The sequence below is a fragment of the Phalangium opilio genome, unplaced genomic scaffold, assembly GCF_054372755.1.
Source record: "Phalangium opilio isolate 3A_F unplaced genomic scaffold, DU_Popi_V2 ptg000002l_1, whole genome shotgun sequence".
NCBI lineage: Eukaryota > Metazoa > Arthropoda > Arachnida > Opiliones > Phalangiidae > Phalangium > Phalangium opilio.
The window spans coordinates 16,532,836-16,548,024 of NW_028324144.1; the positions used below are offsets into that span (position 1 = coordinate 16,532,836).

Sequence of the window (15,189 nt, forward strand, 5' to 3'; positions counted from 1 at the left end):
ATTTTTTGCTTTAATTCAAGCAAATGTAACGATATACATTCAAAAAACTGTTCAAATTCAATTTTCAGTAAGAAATCGTGTTCACGGATTTTGTATCTAGAAGAAAAAAAACATACGATTTTTTCGGTACACTTTTGAATGCATTTTTTTCTGGACAAATTTTTGACCGAATTCAGCTTAATTACCTATAAAATACTCCTTTAAAGTGATTTCATCTTGATTGATCAATAAATAAAAATATACCTCGATTTTTAATACCATTTTCAAAATCGACGTTTCTCGACCAGAGAAGCTTATTTTGAGAATTTTTTCATTATTTTCAAATATAACCACTGAAACCATTATTTTTGAATTTTTTGCTTTAATTCAAGCAAATGTAACGATATTCATTCAAAAAACTGTTCAAATTCAATTTTCAGTAAGAAATCGTGTTCACGGATTTTGTATCTAGAAGAAAAAAAACATGCGATTTTTTCGGTACACTTTTGAATGCATTTTTTTCTGAACAAATTTTTGACCGAATTCAGCTTAATTACCTATAAAATACTCATTAAAAGTTATTTCATCTCGATTGATCAATAAATAAAAATGTACCTCGATTTTAAATACCATTTTCAAAATCGACGTTTCTCGACCAAAGAAGCTTATTTTGAGAATTTTTTCATTATTTTCAAATATAACCACTGAAACCATTATTTTTGTATTTTTTGCTTTAATTCAAGCAAATGTAACGATATTCATTCAAAAAACTGTTCAAATTCAATTTTCAGTAAAAATCGTGTTCACGGATTTTGTATCTAGAAGAAAAAAAACATGCGATTTTTTCGGTACACTTTTGAATGCATTTTTTTCTGGACAAATTTTTGACCGAATTCAGCTTAATAACCTATAAAATACTCCTTAAAAGTGATTTCATCTTGATTGATCAATAAATAAAAATATACCTCGATTTTTAATACCATTTTCAAAATCGACGTTTCTCGACCAGAGAAGCTTATTTTGAGAATTTTTTCATTATTTTCAAATATACCCACTGAAACCATTATTTTTGTATTTTTTGCTTTAATTCAAGCAAATGTAACGATATTCATTCAAAAAACGATTCAAATTCAATTTTCAGTAAGAAATCGTGTTCACGGATTTTGTATCTAGAAGAAAAAAAACATGCGATTTTTTCGGTACACTTTTGAATGCATTTTTTCTGGACAAATTTTTGACCGAATTCAGCTTAATAACCTATAAAATACTCCTTAAAAGTGATTTCATCTTGATTGATCAATAAATAAAAATATACCTCGACTTTTAATACCATTTTCAAAATCGACGTTTCTCGACCAGAGAAGCTTATTTTGAGAATTTTTTCATTATTTTCAAATATAACCACTGAAACCATTATTTTTGTATTTTTTGCTTTAATTCAAGCAAATGTAACGATATTCATTCAAAAAACTGTTCAAATTCAATCTTCAGTAAGAAATCGTGTTCACGGATTTTTTATCTAGAAGAAAAAAAACATGCGATTTTTTCGGTACACTTTTGAATGCATTTTTTCCTGACAAATTTTTGAACGAATTCAGCTTAGTTACCTATAAAATACTCCTTAAAAGTGATTTCATCTTGATTGATCAATAAATAAAATTATACCTCGATTTGTAATACCATTTTCAAAATCGACGTTTCTCGACCAGAGAAGCTTATTTGGAGAATTTTATCATTATTTTCAAATATACCCACTGAAACCATTATTTTTGTATTTTTTGCTTTAATTCAAGCAAATGTAACGATATTCATTCAAAAAACTGTTCAAATTCAATTTTCAGTAAGAAATCGTGTTCACGGATTTTGTATCTAGAAGAAAAAAACATGCGATTTTTTCGGTACACTTGTGAATGCATCTTTTTCTGGACAAATTTTTGACTGAATTCAGCTTAATAACCTATAAAATACTCCTTAAAAGTGATTTCATCTTGATTGATCAATAAATAAAAATATACCTCGATTTTTAATACCATTTTCAAAATCGACGTTTCTCGACCAGAGAAGCTTATTTTGAGAATTTTATCATTATTTTCAAATATACCCACTGAAACCATTATTTTTGTATTTTTTGCTTTAATTCAAGCAAATGTAACGATATTCATTCAAAAAACTGTTCAAATTCAATTTTCAGTAAGAAATCGTGTTCACGGATTTTGTATCTAGAAGAAAAAAACATGCGATTTTTTCGGTACACTTGTGAATGCATCTTTTTCTGGACAAATTTTTGACTGAATTCAGCTTAATAACCTATAAAATACTCCTTAAAAGTGATTTCATCTTGATTGATCAATAAATTAAAATATACCTCGATTTTTAATACCATTTTCAAAATCGACGTTTCTCGACCAGAGAAGCTTATTTTGAGAATTTTTTCATTATTTTCAAATATAACCACTGAAACCATTATTTTTGTATTTTTTGCTTTAATTCAAGCAAATGTAACGATATTCATTCAAAAAACTGTTCAAATTCAATTTTCAGTAAGAAATCGTGTTCACGGATTTTGTATCTAGAAGAAAAAAAACATGCGATTTTTTCGGTACACTTTTGAATGCATTTTTGTCAGGACAAATTTTTGACCGAATTCAGCTTAATTACCTATAAAATACTCCTTAAAAGTGATTTCATCTTGATTGATCAATAAATAAAAATATACCTCGATTTTTAATACCATTTTCAAAATCGACGTTTCTCGTCCAGCAAAGCTTATTTTGAGAATTTTTTCATTATTTTCAAATATAACCACTTAAACCATTATTTTTGTATTTTTTGCTTTAATTCAAGCAAATGTAACGATATACATTCAAAAAACTGTTCAAATTCAATTTTCAGTAAGAAATCGTGTTCACGGATTTTGTATCTAGAAGAAAAAAAACATACGATTTTTTCGGTACACTTTTGAATGCATTTTTTTCTGGACAAATTTTTGACCGAATTCAGCTTAATTACCTATAAAATACTCCTTTAAAGTGATTTCATCTTGATTGATCAATAAATAAAAATATACCTCGATTTTTAATACCATTTTCAAAATCGACGTTTCTCGACCAGAGAAGCTTATTTTGAGAATTTTTTCATTATTTTCAAATATAACCACTGAAACCATTATTTTTGAATTTTTTGCTTTAATTCAAGCAAATGTAACGATATTCATTCAAAAAACTGTTCAAATTCAATTTTCAGTAAGAAATCGTGTTCACGGATTTTGTATCTAGAAGAAAAAAAACATGCGATTTTTTCGGTACACTTATGAATGCGTTTTTTTCTGAACAAATTTTTGACCGAATTCAGCTTAATTACCTATAAAATACTCATTAAAAGTTATTTCATCTCGATTGATCAATAAATAAAAATGTACCTCGATTTTAAATACCATTTTCAAAATCGACGTTTCTCGACCAAAGAAGCTTATTTTGAGAATTTTTTCATTATTTTCAAATATAACCACTGAAACCATTATTTTTGTATTTTTTGCTTTAATTCAAGCAAATGTAACGATATTCATTCAAAAAACTGTTCAAATTCAATTTTCAGTAAAAATCGTGTTCACGGATTTTGTATCTAGAAGAAAAAAAACATGCGATTTTTTCGGTACACTTTTGAATGCATTTTTTTCTGGACAAATTTTTGACCGAATTCAGCTTAATAACCTATAAAATACTCCTTAAAAGTGATTTCATCTTGATTGATCAATAAATAAAAATATACCTCGATTTTTAATACCATTTTCAAAATCGACGTTTCTCGACCAGAGAAGCTTATTTTGAGAATTTTTTCATTATTTTCAAATATACCCACTGAAACCATTATTTTTGTATTTTTTGCTTTAATTCAAGCAAATGTAACGATATTCATTCAAAAAACTGTTCAAATTCAATTTTCAGTAAGAAATCGTGTTCACGGATTTTGTATCTAGAAGAAAAAAACATGCGATTTTTTCGGTACACTTGTGAATGCATCTTTTTCTGGACAAATTTTTGACTGAATTCAGCTTAATAACCTATAAAATACTCCTTAAAAGTGATTTCATCTTGATTGATCAATAAATTAAAATATACCTCGATTTTTAATACCATTTTCAAAATCGACGTTTCTCGACCAGAGAAGCTTATTTTGAGAATTTTTTCATTATTTTCAAATATAACCACTGAAACCATTATTTTTGTATTTTTTGCTTTAATTCAAGCAAATGTAACGATATTCATTCAAAAAACTGTTCAAATTCAATTTTCAGTAAGAAATCGTGTTCACGGATTTTGTATCTAGAAGAAAAAAAACATGCGATTTTTTCGGTACACTTTGAACCTTTCAATGGTATTAATATGAACCATTTTTAAAGGTTCAATATTGAACCATTTTTAAAGGTTCAATATTGAACCATTTTTAGAGGTTCAATATTGAACCATTTTAAAGGGTTCGTATTCAAACCATAAATGGTTGGCCCTGGGTTGCATGACTTTGAACCTCAAATGGTTAAATAATGTCCCTTTTTTATTAACAGTGTAACTGACGACCGAGAAAATTTTGAACACCTGATTTCAGATTTCAAATGACTTCAATTGAACTATCAATTCATTTGACTTCAAAGACTTCACTAACTGTATTTGATTTCAAATGACTTCATTAAAATTTAAAAAGACTTCAAGTGACTTCAATACAATTTATAAAGACTTCAAGTGACTTCAATACAATTTTTAAAGACTTCAAGTGAATTCAATATAATTTATAGACTTCAATATGACTTCAACATATTTTATAGGCTTCAATGTGACTTCAATTTAGTTTGTAAAGATTTCAAGTGACTTCAACATAATTTAAAGACTTCAAGTGACTTCAATATAATATGTGAAGACTTCTAGTGACTTCAACATAAGTTAGTGACTTCAATAGAATTTATAGACTAGAGCCGATTTCTATTTTAGCTCAAGACTTCATTAAATTGCAATAATTGAAAAGTATCTATGTACTTTGCTATCAAGTACTAAGGTGCAGAGCAACCAAAAGCAAGTATCGATGCTGAATTATATGGCGCAGATACAAGCCCGAATAGTATTAGTCCATTTGATCGCCGCTTATCTCACTCTAAAGAAATCTGCGGCGTTATACGCGGGAAAAATAGGATCACGTGATCGGCCGCCATTTACGGAAAGAACATTTTATATGGCATAGCTAACTCGATCACGTTCGTGGGCGCGTGGGCTGTGTTTTTGAAAGTGATTATCGTCTGATTCATACTCGGATTCATGGTTCAGAGAACTAGATGGCGCAATTTTTAAATAGGCAGCTTTTATGTCGTATTCTCTGACTTTTTATTATTTTCTTACACGTTTCGAAATTAAGGTTCCCAATTTATATTATTAAGCCAATAGGTGACTATATTAAGTATTTGGTCTTGCTGAACTTGTTGAAAATAAGAAATCGTCATCACGCCGCAATTTTATACGTGACTTGACACGTGATTTATAGTAGAATGCGCGAGATGAAATTTGTTTTCAAACTATCCTTCAACATGAAAACAAATTTCCTCACGCGCATTCTTTATCCATGATCTTATGATTCTGAGCGCGAGCGCCATTTCTCCAGACTAGATACGTCACTCGACAGTGACGATTTGTTATAATTTTCAATTAACTAATCCTTCTTTTATATATTTACCTAACAAAAATATATCGTTTACGAATATTCTTTGAAAACGGAATGATTAGCCGCCGACAATAAGTCCAAAAAGGCAAAAAATACTGGGGGAAAGTGTCTGGCACGAGGGTAAGATTGCATTGCACCTCCAAAAACGGCCGAAAATTGAGTGCCCTCTGTAGAGGAGGCGTTACTCCAAAACGGACCAAGACTCTTGAAAATAATAATTGTAGAAGAGGAAATTTCCTGCTACGATTTTCCAAAAAAAAACCCTGCAAACCTTAAACAATACTGTCGTATTTTTTGACTAACATAAGCTTTGAAGCTTGACCGCAAACATTAGAAGTGAAGTGCGAAAGAACCTCAAAATTTCTCAAAGTAAGCTTATCACTAGTGTATGTATTGTCCCAATCAGGTGGAATATCGTTCCATTCCAAACCTAGCGACCCTGTTGATGAGGAATTATTACTCCCATTCTTTGTGAATATTAATAATCGCCTTCAAAAATACTATCATCTATTATTATAATCAGGTTTTGGAAACCATTCTGTTTTGGATTTTGTACTATACTCTGTAGATAGTCTCTTTTTATCCGAGCTGAGCCTCCAAAAACACGTTTAGATACACCAAAGTCAGGTTCAAACGGTTGGTTTTTCCACGCTAAACCCTTTTTCGTGACTTCACTCTAAAAACTTGTATGAGAAAGTAGGGATGTCAACTTCCCTGAAAAAAACCGGTTTTCGGTTAACCGATTAATAAAATGGCCGGTTTAACCGATTCAAAAAACTGGACAAAAAACCGGTTTTTCAAAAAACCGATTTTTATCCGGTCGTTCATGATAAATGTTGAAAAATGCGATACTCCAACGTAAACTCAAAGACCAAATATTAGTACCGAGTAGTTAGTACCAATAGGTGTTAAGTAATGCAGTTTGTCATTGGCATTCTAGAATAGGCCAATGAAAAATTATTCGACAGATGGAGTAATTTTCTTGGAGTGAGAACGAAAGTTCCATTAAAATTGCATTATACGCATCTATGTCTCCTTTGATATTGCTCCAAGGTGGTAGATTGTTAGCAGCCGCGTTAGCAGCCAACCGAAGCTAAGTAACATTAAGTGACGAAAATGGAAAACTTTTAAATGTGTGAATTAAAAAACACAGATTCGGTTTTCATTTTAAAAAACCGATTAAAACCGAACATTTTAAAAACCGGTTTTTGACATCCCTATGAGAAAGACCTGGCTACCCTAGCAGGCAATGGAATAAATTTAGTTGTTTTTGTTATTAAACTCTGGACTTTTACTTTAGTTGTTAAAACTCGGACTTTCATCCTCGAACCAACTCTTGGTTTAGTGATTTTTAATCTATCTTAGAAACCTTGTCTATCAGTCGGCGAGGTTTTTAGTGCCTAATTATCTCTCCCCCCTTCAAATGAACTATTTCACCCCCACAGACCCAATCTTTAAGAAACGAAAAGAGAGAAAAAAATTCATATGCAAGGAACTTCATGAGACTTGAATAGATTTGAAACGGAATTTCAATAGACTTCAAGATATTTTAAATGGATTTCCTTGGGCTTCAAGAGATTTTTCAAGAACTTCATATGACTTCAAGAGATTTCCAACGGACTTCATCAACTTCGAGAGATTTCAAGGGCACTTCGTATGACTTCAAGAGGACTTCGTATGACTTCAAGAGATTTCCAAGAGACTTTCGAGAGACTTCGAGAGATTTCCAAGAGACTTCGCGGGACTTCAAGAGATTTCCAAGAGACTTTCGAGAGACTTCGAGAGATTTCCAAGAGACTTCGCGGGACTTCAAGCGATTTCCAAGGGACTTCCCGTGACTTCAAGGGATTCTCTAGGGACTTCCTAAGACTTCCGCGATTTCAACCAAATTTTGCGATTTATAGAGAATTCAAAAATAATTTATGGACTTCAATCGTGATTTCAAAAATTTTGTACACCTGATTTCACAAGTGGTTTCCCCCTCGCTGACGACCATTTAATTTGTGGGCTTCCGTGGCGCAATGGTTAGCGCGCTCGGCTGCTAACCGAAAGATTGGTGGTTCGAGCCCACCCGGGAGCGGTGTTGTGAGGTCTCAAATGTAACGTAAAAAGCCAAAGTTTTTCCACATTACCTGACAACATTTTATATTCTAAGCTTCCGTGGCGCAATGCTTAGTGTGTTTGGCTGTTAACCGAAAGGTTGGTGGATCGAGCCCATCCGGGAGCGGTGTTCTGAGGCCTCAGATAAAACGTAAAAAGTTCCACAATACCTGACGAACATTTAATTTTTGGGCTTCCGTGAATCAATGAAATTCGCGTTCGGCTTTTAACCGATAGTTTGGTGGTTCAAGCACATCCGGGACCGTGTTGTGTGATCTCAAATGTAACGTAAAAAGCTAAAGTTTTTCCAAAAGACCTGACGAACATTTCATTTTTGGGCCTCCGTGGCTGAATGGTTAGCACGTTCGGCTTTAACCGAAAGGTTGGTGGTTAGAGCCCATCCGGGAGCGGTGTTGTGAGGTTTCGGATGTAACGTAAAAAGTCAGAGTTTTTCCACTATACCTGACGAACATTTAATTTTGGGCTTCCGTGGCTCAATGAAATTCGCGTTCGGCTTTTAACCGATAGTTTGGTGGTTCAAGCACATCCGGGAGCGGTGTTGTGAGATCTCAAATGTAACGTAAAAAGCTAAAGTTTTTCCACAATACCTGACGACCATTTAATTTTTGGGCTTCCGTGGCTCATTGAAATTCGCGTTCGGCTTTTAACCGATAGTTTGGTGGTTCAAAACCCATCCAAGAGCGGAATTGTGAGGTCTCAGATGTAATGTATAAAGTCAGAGTTTTTCCAAAGTACCTGACGAACATTTCATATTTGGGCTTCCGTGGCTGAATGGTTAGCACGTTCGGCTGCTAACCGAATGGTTCGTGGTTCGAGCCCACCCGGGAGCGGTGTTGTGAGATCTCAAATGTAACGTAAAAAGCCAAAGTTTTTCCACAATACCTGACGAACATTTAATTTTTGGGCTTCCGTGGCTCAATGAAATTCGCGTTCGGCTTTTAAGCGATAGTTTGGTGGTTCAAGCACATCCGGGAGCGTGTTGTGAGATCTCAAATGCAACGTAAAAAGCTAAAGTTTTTCCAAATGTCCTGACGAACATTTCATTTTTGGGCTTCCGTGGCTGAATGGTTATCACGTTCGGCTGTTAACCGAATGGTTGGTGGTTCGAGCCCACCCGGGCGCGGAGTTGTGAGATATCAAATGTAACGTAAAAAGCCAAAGTGTTTCCACAATACCTGACGACCATTTAATTTTCGGGCTTCCGTGGCGCAATGGTTAGCGCGTTCAGCTGTTAACCGAAAGGCTGGTGGTTCGAGCCCATCCGGGAGCGGTGTTCTGAGGCCTCAGATAAAACGTAAAAAGTCAGAGTTTTTCCACAATACCTGACGAACATTTAATTTTTGGGCTTCCGTGAATCAATGAAATTCGCGTTCGGCTTTTAACCGATAGTTTGGTGGTTCAAGCACATCCGGGACCGTGTTGTGTGATCTCAAATGTAACGTAAAAACCTAAAGTTTTTCCAAAAGACCTGACGAACATTTCATTTTTGGGCCTCCGTGGCTGAATGGTTAGCACGTTCGGCTTTAACCGAAAGGTTGGTGGTTAGAGCCCATCTGGGTCAGAGTTTTTCCACAATACCTGACGACCATTTAATATTTGGGCTTCCGTGGCTCAATGAAATTCGCGTTCGGCTTTTAACCGATAGTTTGTTGGTTCAAGCCCATCCGGGAGCGGTATTGTGAGGTCTCAGATGTAACGTAAAAAGCTAAAGTTTTTCCAAAAGACCTGACGAACATTTCATTTTAGGGCTTCCGTGGCTGAATGGTTATCGCGTTCATCTGTTAACCGAAAGGTTGGTGGTTCGAGCCCACCCGGGAGCGGTGTTGTGAGATCTCAAATGTAACGTAAAAAGCTAAAGTTTTTCCACAATACCTGACGATCATTTAATATTTGGGCTTTCGTGGCTCAATGAAATTCGCGTTCGGCTTTTAACCGATAGTTTGGTGGTTCAAGCACATCCGGGACCGTGTTGTGTGATCTCAAATGTAACGTAAAAAGCTAAAGTTTTTCCAAAAGACCTGACGAACATTTCATTTTTGGGCCTCCGTGGCTGAATGGTTAGCACGTTCGGCTTTAACCGAAAGGTTGGTGGTTAGAGCCCATCCGGGAGCGGTGTTGTGAGGTTTCGGATGTAACGTAAAAAGTCAGAGTTTTTCCACTATACCTGACGAACATTTAATTTTGGGCTTCCGTGGCTCAATGAAATTCGCGTTCGGCTTTTAACCGATAGTTTGGTGGTTCAAGCACATCCGGGAGCGGTGTTGTGAGATCTCAAATGTAACGTAAAAAGCTAAAGTTTTTCCACAATACCTGACGACCATTTAATTTTTGGGCTTCCGTGGCTCATTGAAATTCGCGTTCGGCTTTTAACCGATAGTTTGGTGGTTCAAAACCCATCCAAGAGCGGAATTGTGAGGTCTCAGATGTAATGTATAAAGTCAGAGTTTTTCCAAAGTACCTGACGAACATTTCATATTTGGGCTTCCGTGGCTGAATGGTTAGCACGTTCGGCTGCTAACCGAATGGTTCGTGGTTCGAGCCCACCCGGGAGCGGTGTTGTGAGATCTCAAATGTAACGTAAAAAGCCAAAGTTTTTCCACAATACCTGACGAACATTTAATTTTTGGGCTTCCGTGGCTCAATGAAATTCGCGTTCGGCTTTTAAGCGATAGTTTGGTGGTTCAAGCACATCCGGGAGCGTGTTGTGAGATCTCAAATGCAACGTAAAAAGCTAAAGTTTTTCCAAATGTCCTGACGAACATTTCATTTTTGGGCTTCCGTGGCTGAATGGTTATCACGTTCGGCTGTTAACCGAATGGTTGGTGGTTCGAGCCCACCCGGGCGCGGAGTTGTGAGATATCAAATGTAACGTAAAAAGCCAAAGTGTTTCCACAATACCTGACGACCATTTAATTTTCGGGCTTCCGTGGCGCAATGGTTAGCGCGTTCAGCTGTTAACCGAAAGGCTGGTGGTTCGAGCCCATCCGGGAGCGGTGTTCTGAGGCCTCAGATAAAACGTAAAAAGTCAGAGTTTTTCCACAATACCTGACGAACATTTAATTTTTGGGCTTCCGTGAATCAATGAAATTCGCGTTCGGCTTTTAACCGATAGTTTGGTGGTTCAAGCACATCCGGGACCGTGTTGTGTGATCTCAAATGTAACGTAAAAACCTAAAGTTTTTCCAAAAGACCTGACGAACATTTCATTTTTGGGCCTCCGTGGCTGAATGGTTAGCACGTTCGGCTTTAACCGAAAGGTTGGTGGTTAGAGCCCATCTGGGTCAGAGTTTTTCCACAATACCTGACGACCATTTAATATTTGGGCTTCCGTGGCTCAATGAAATTCGCGTTCGGCTTTTAACCGATAGTTTGTTGGTTCAAGCCCATCCGGGAGCGGTATTGTGAGGTCTCAGATGTAACGTAAAAAGCTAAAGTTTTTCCAAAAGACCTGACGAACATTTCATTTTAGGGCTTCCGTGGCTGAATGGTTATCGCGTTCATCTGTTAACCGAAAGGTTGGTGGTTCGAGCCCACCCGGGAGCGGTGTTGTGAGATCTCAAATGTAACGTAAAAAGCTAAAGTTTTTCCACAATACCTGACGATCATTTAATATTTGGGCTTTCGTGGCTCAATGAAATTCGCGTTCGGCTTTTAACCGATAGTTTGGTGGTTCAAGCACATCCGGGACCGTGTTGTGTGATCTCAAATGTAACGTAAAAAGCTAAAGTTTTTCCAAAAGACCTGACGAACATTTCATTTTTGGGCCTCCGTGGCTGAATGGTTAGCACGTTCGGCTTTAACCGAAAGGTTGGTGGTTAGAGCCCATCCGGGAGCGGTGTTGTGAGGTTTCGGATGTAACGTAAAAAGTCAGAGTTTTTCCACTATACCTGACGAACATTTAATTTTGGGCTTCCGTGGCTCAATGAAATTCGCGTTCGGCTTTTAACCGATAGTTTGGTGGTTCAAGCACATCCGGGAGCGGTGTTGTGAGATCTCAAATGTAACGTAAAAAGCTAAAGTTTTTCCACAATACCTGACGACCATTTAATTTTTGGGCTTCCGTGGCTCATTTAAATTCGCGTTCGGCTTTTAACCGATAGTTTGGTGGTTCAAGCCCATCCAAGAGCGGAATTGTGAGGTCTCAGATGTAATGTATAAAGTCAGAGTTTTTCCAAAGTACCTGACGAACATTTCATATTTGGGCTTCCGTGGCTGAATGGTTAGCACGTTCGGCTGCTAACCGAATGGTTCGTGGTTCGAGCCCACCCGGGAGCGGTGTTGTGAGATCTAAAATGTAACGTAAAAAGCCAAAGTTTTTCCACAATACCTGACAACATTTTATATTCTAAGCTTCCGTGGCGCAATGCTTAGTTTGTTCGGCTGTTAACCGAAAGGTTGGTGGTTCGAGCCCATCCGGTAGCGGTGTTGTGAGGTCTCAGATGTGACGTAAAAATTCAAAGTATTTCCACAATACCTGAAGACCATTTAATTTTTGGGCTTCCGTGGCTCAATGAAATTCGCGTTCGGCTTTTAACAGAAAGGTTGGTGGTTCGAGCCCATCCGGTAGCGGTGTTGTGAGGTCTCAGATGTGACGTAAAAATTCAAAGTTTTTCCACAATACCTGAAGACCATTTAATTTGTGGGCTTCCGTTTTGCAATGGTTATCGCGTTCATCTGTTAACCGAAAGGTTGGTGGTTCGAGCCCACCCGGGAGCGGTGATGTGAGATCTAAAATGTAACGTAAAAAGCCAAAGTGTTTCCACAATACCTGACGACCATTTCATTTTTGGGCTTCCGTGGCGAAATGGTTAGCGCGTTCGGCTGTTAACCGAAAGGTTGGTGGTTCGAGCCCATCTGGGTCAGAGTTTTTCCACAATACCTGACGACCATTTAATATTTGGGCTTCCGTGGCTCAATGAAATTCGCGTTCGGCTTTTAACCGATAGTTTGTTGGTTCAAGCCCATCCGGGAGCGGTATTGTGAGGTCTCAGATGTAACGTAAAAAGCTAAAGTTTTTCCAAAAGACCTGACGAACATTTCATTTTAGGGCTTCCGTGGCTGAATGGTTATCGCGTTCATCTGTTAACCGAAAGGTTGGTGGTTCGAGCCCACCCGGGAGCGGTGTTGTGAGATCTCAAATGTAACGTAAAAAGCTAAAGTTTTTCCACAATACCTGACGATCATTTAATATTTGGGCTTCCGTGGCTCAATGAAATTCGCGTTCGGCTTTTAACCGATAGTTTGGTGGTTCAAGCCCATCCGGGAGCGGTATTGTGAGGTCTCAGATGTAACGTAAAAAGTCACAGTTTTTCCACAACACCTGACGAACATTTAATTTTTGGGCTTCCGTGGCTCAATGAAATTCGCGTTCGGCTTTTAAGCGATAGTTTGGTGGTTCAAGCACATCCGGGAGCGTGTTGTGAGATCTCAAATGCAACGCAAAAAGCTTAAGTTTTTCCACAATACCTGACGAACATTTAATTTTTGGGCTTCCGTGGCTCAATGAAATTCGCGTTCGGCTTTTAAGCGATAGTTTGGTGGTTCAAGCACATCCGGGAGCGTGTTGTGAGATCTCAAATGCAACGTAAAAAGCTAAAGTTTTTCCAAATGTCCTGACGAACATTTCATTTTTGGGCTTCCGTGTCTGAATGGTTATCACGTTCGGCTGTTAACCGAATGGTTGGTGGTTCGAGCCCACCCGGGAGCGGATTTGTGAGATATCAAATGTAACGTAAAAAGCCAAAGTGTTTCCACAATACCTGACGACCATTTAATTTTCGGGCTTCCGTGGCGCAATGGTTAGCGCGTTCAGCTGTTAACCGAAAGGCTGGTGGTTCGAGCCCATCCGGGAGCGGTGTTCTGAGGCCTCAGATAAAACGTAAAAAGTCAGAGTTTTTCCACAATACCTGACGAACATTTAATTTTTGGGCTTCCGTGAATCAATGAAATTCGCGTTCGGCTTTTAACCGATAGTTTGGTGGTTCAAGCACATCCGGGACCGTGTTGTGTGATCTCAAATGTAACGTAAAAACCTAAAGTTTTTCCAAAAGACCTGACGAACATTTCATTTTTGGGCCTCCGTGGCTGAATGGTTAGCACGTTCGGCTTTAACCGAAAGGTTGGTGGTTAGAGCCCATCTGGGTCAGAGTTTTTCCACAATACCTGACGACCATTTAATATTTGGGCTTCCGTGGCTCAATGAAATTCGCGTTCGGCTTTTAACCGATAGTTTGTTGGTTCAAGCCCATCCGGGAGCGGTATTGTGAGGTCTCAGATGTAACGTAAAAAGCTAAATTTTTCCAAAAGACCTGACGAACATTTCATTTTAGGGCTTCCGTGGCTGAATGGTTATCGCGTTCATCTGTTAACCGAAAGGTTGGTGGTTCGAGCCCACCCGGGAGCGGTGTTGTGAGATCTCAAATGTAACGTAAAAAGCTAAAGTTTTTCCACAATACCTGACGATCATTTAATATTTGGGCTTTCGTGGCTCAATGAAATTCGCGTTCGGCTTTTAACCGATAGTTTGGTGGTTCAAGCCCATCCGGGAGCGGTGTTGTGAGGTTTCGGATGTAACGTAAAAAGTCAGAGTTTTTCTACTATACCTGACGAACATTTAATTTTGGGCTTCCGTGGCTCAATGAAATTCGCGTTCGGCTTTTAAGCGATAGTTTGGTGGTTCAAGCACATCCGGGAGCGTGTTGTGAGATCTCAAATGCAACGTAAAAAGCTAAAGTTTTTCCAAATGTCCTGACGAACATTTCATTTTTGGGCTTCCGTGTCTGAATGGTTATCACGTTCGGCTGTTAACCGAATGGTTGGTGGTTCGAGCCCACCCGGGAGCGGATTTGTGAGATATCAAATGTAACGTAAAAAGCCAAAGTGTTTCCACAATACCTGACGACCATTTAATTTTCGGGCTTCCGTGGCGCAATGGTTAGCGCGTTCAGCTGTTAACCGAAAGGCTGGTGGTTCGAGCCCATCCGGGAGCGGTGTTCTGAGGCCTCAGATAAAACGTAAAAAGTCAGAGTTTTTCCACAATACCTGACGAACATTTAATTTTTGGGCTTCCGTGAATCAATGAAATTCGCGTTCGGCTTTTAACCGATAGTTTGGTGGTTCAAGCACATCCGGGACCGTGTTGTGTGATCTCAAATGTAACGTAAAAACCTAAAGTTTTTCCAAAAGACCTGACGAACATTTCATTTTTGGGCCTCCGTGGCTGAATGGTTAGCACGTTCGGCTTTAACCGAAAGGTTGGTGGTTAGAGCCCATCTGGGTCAGAGTTTTTCCACAATACCTGACGACCATTTAATATTTGGGCTTCCGTGGCTCAATGAAATTCGCGTTCGGCTTTTAACCGATAGTTTGTTGGTTCAAGCCCATCCG

General features: G+C 37.8%; 1 non-coding gene across 1 annotated transcript; it reads left to right on the forward strand.

The window, feature by feature from the left end:
* Positions 1-7,689: 7,689 nt before the first annotated feature.
* TRNAS-GCU (transfer RNA serine (anticodon GCU)) lies at positions 7,690-7,762 on the forward strand. Its single transcript has one exon. It is a non-coding gene; the product is annotated as a tRNA-Ser (tRNA).
* Positions 7,763-15,189: the final 7,427 nt, after the last annotated feature.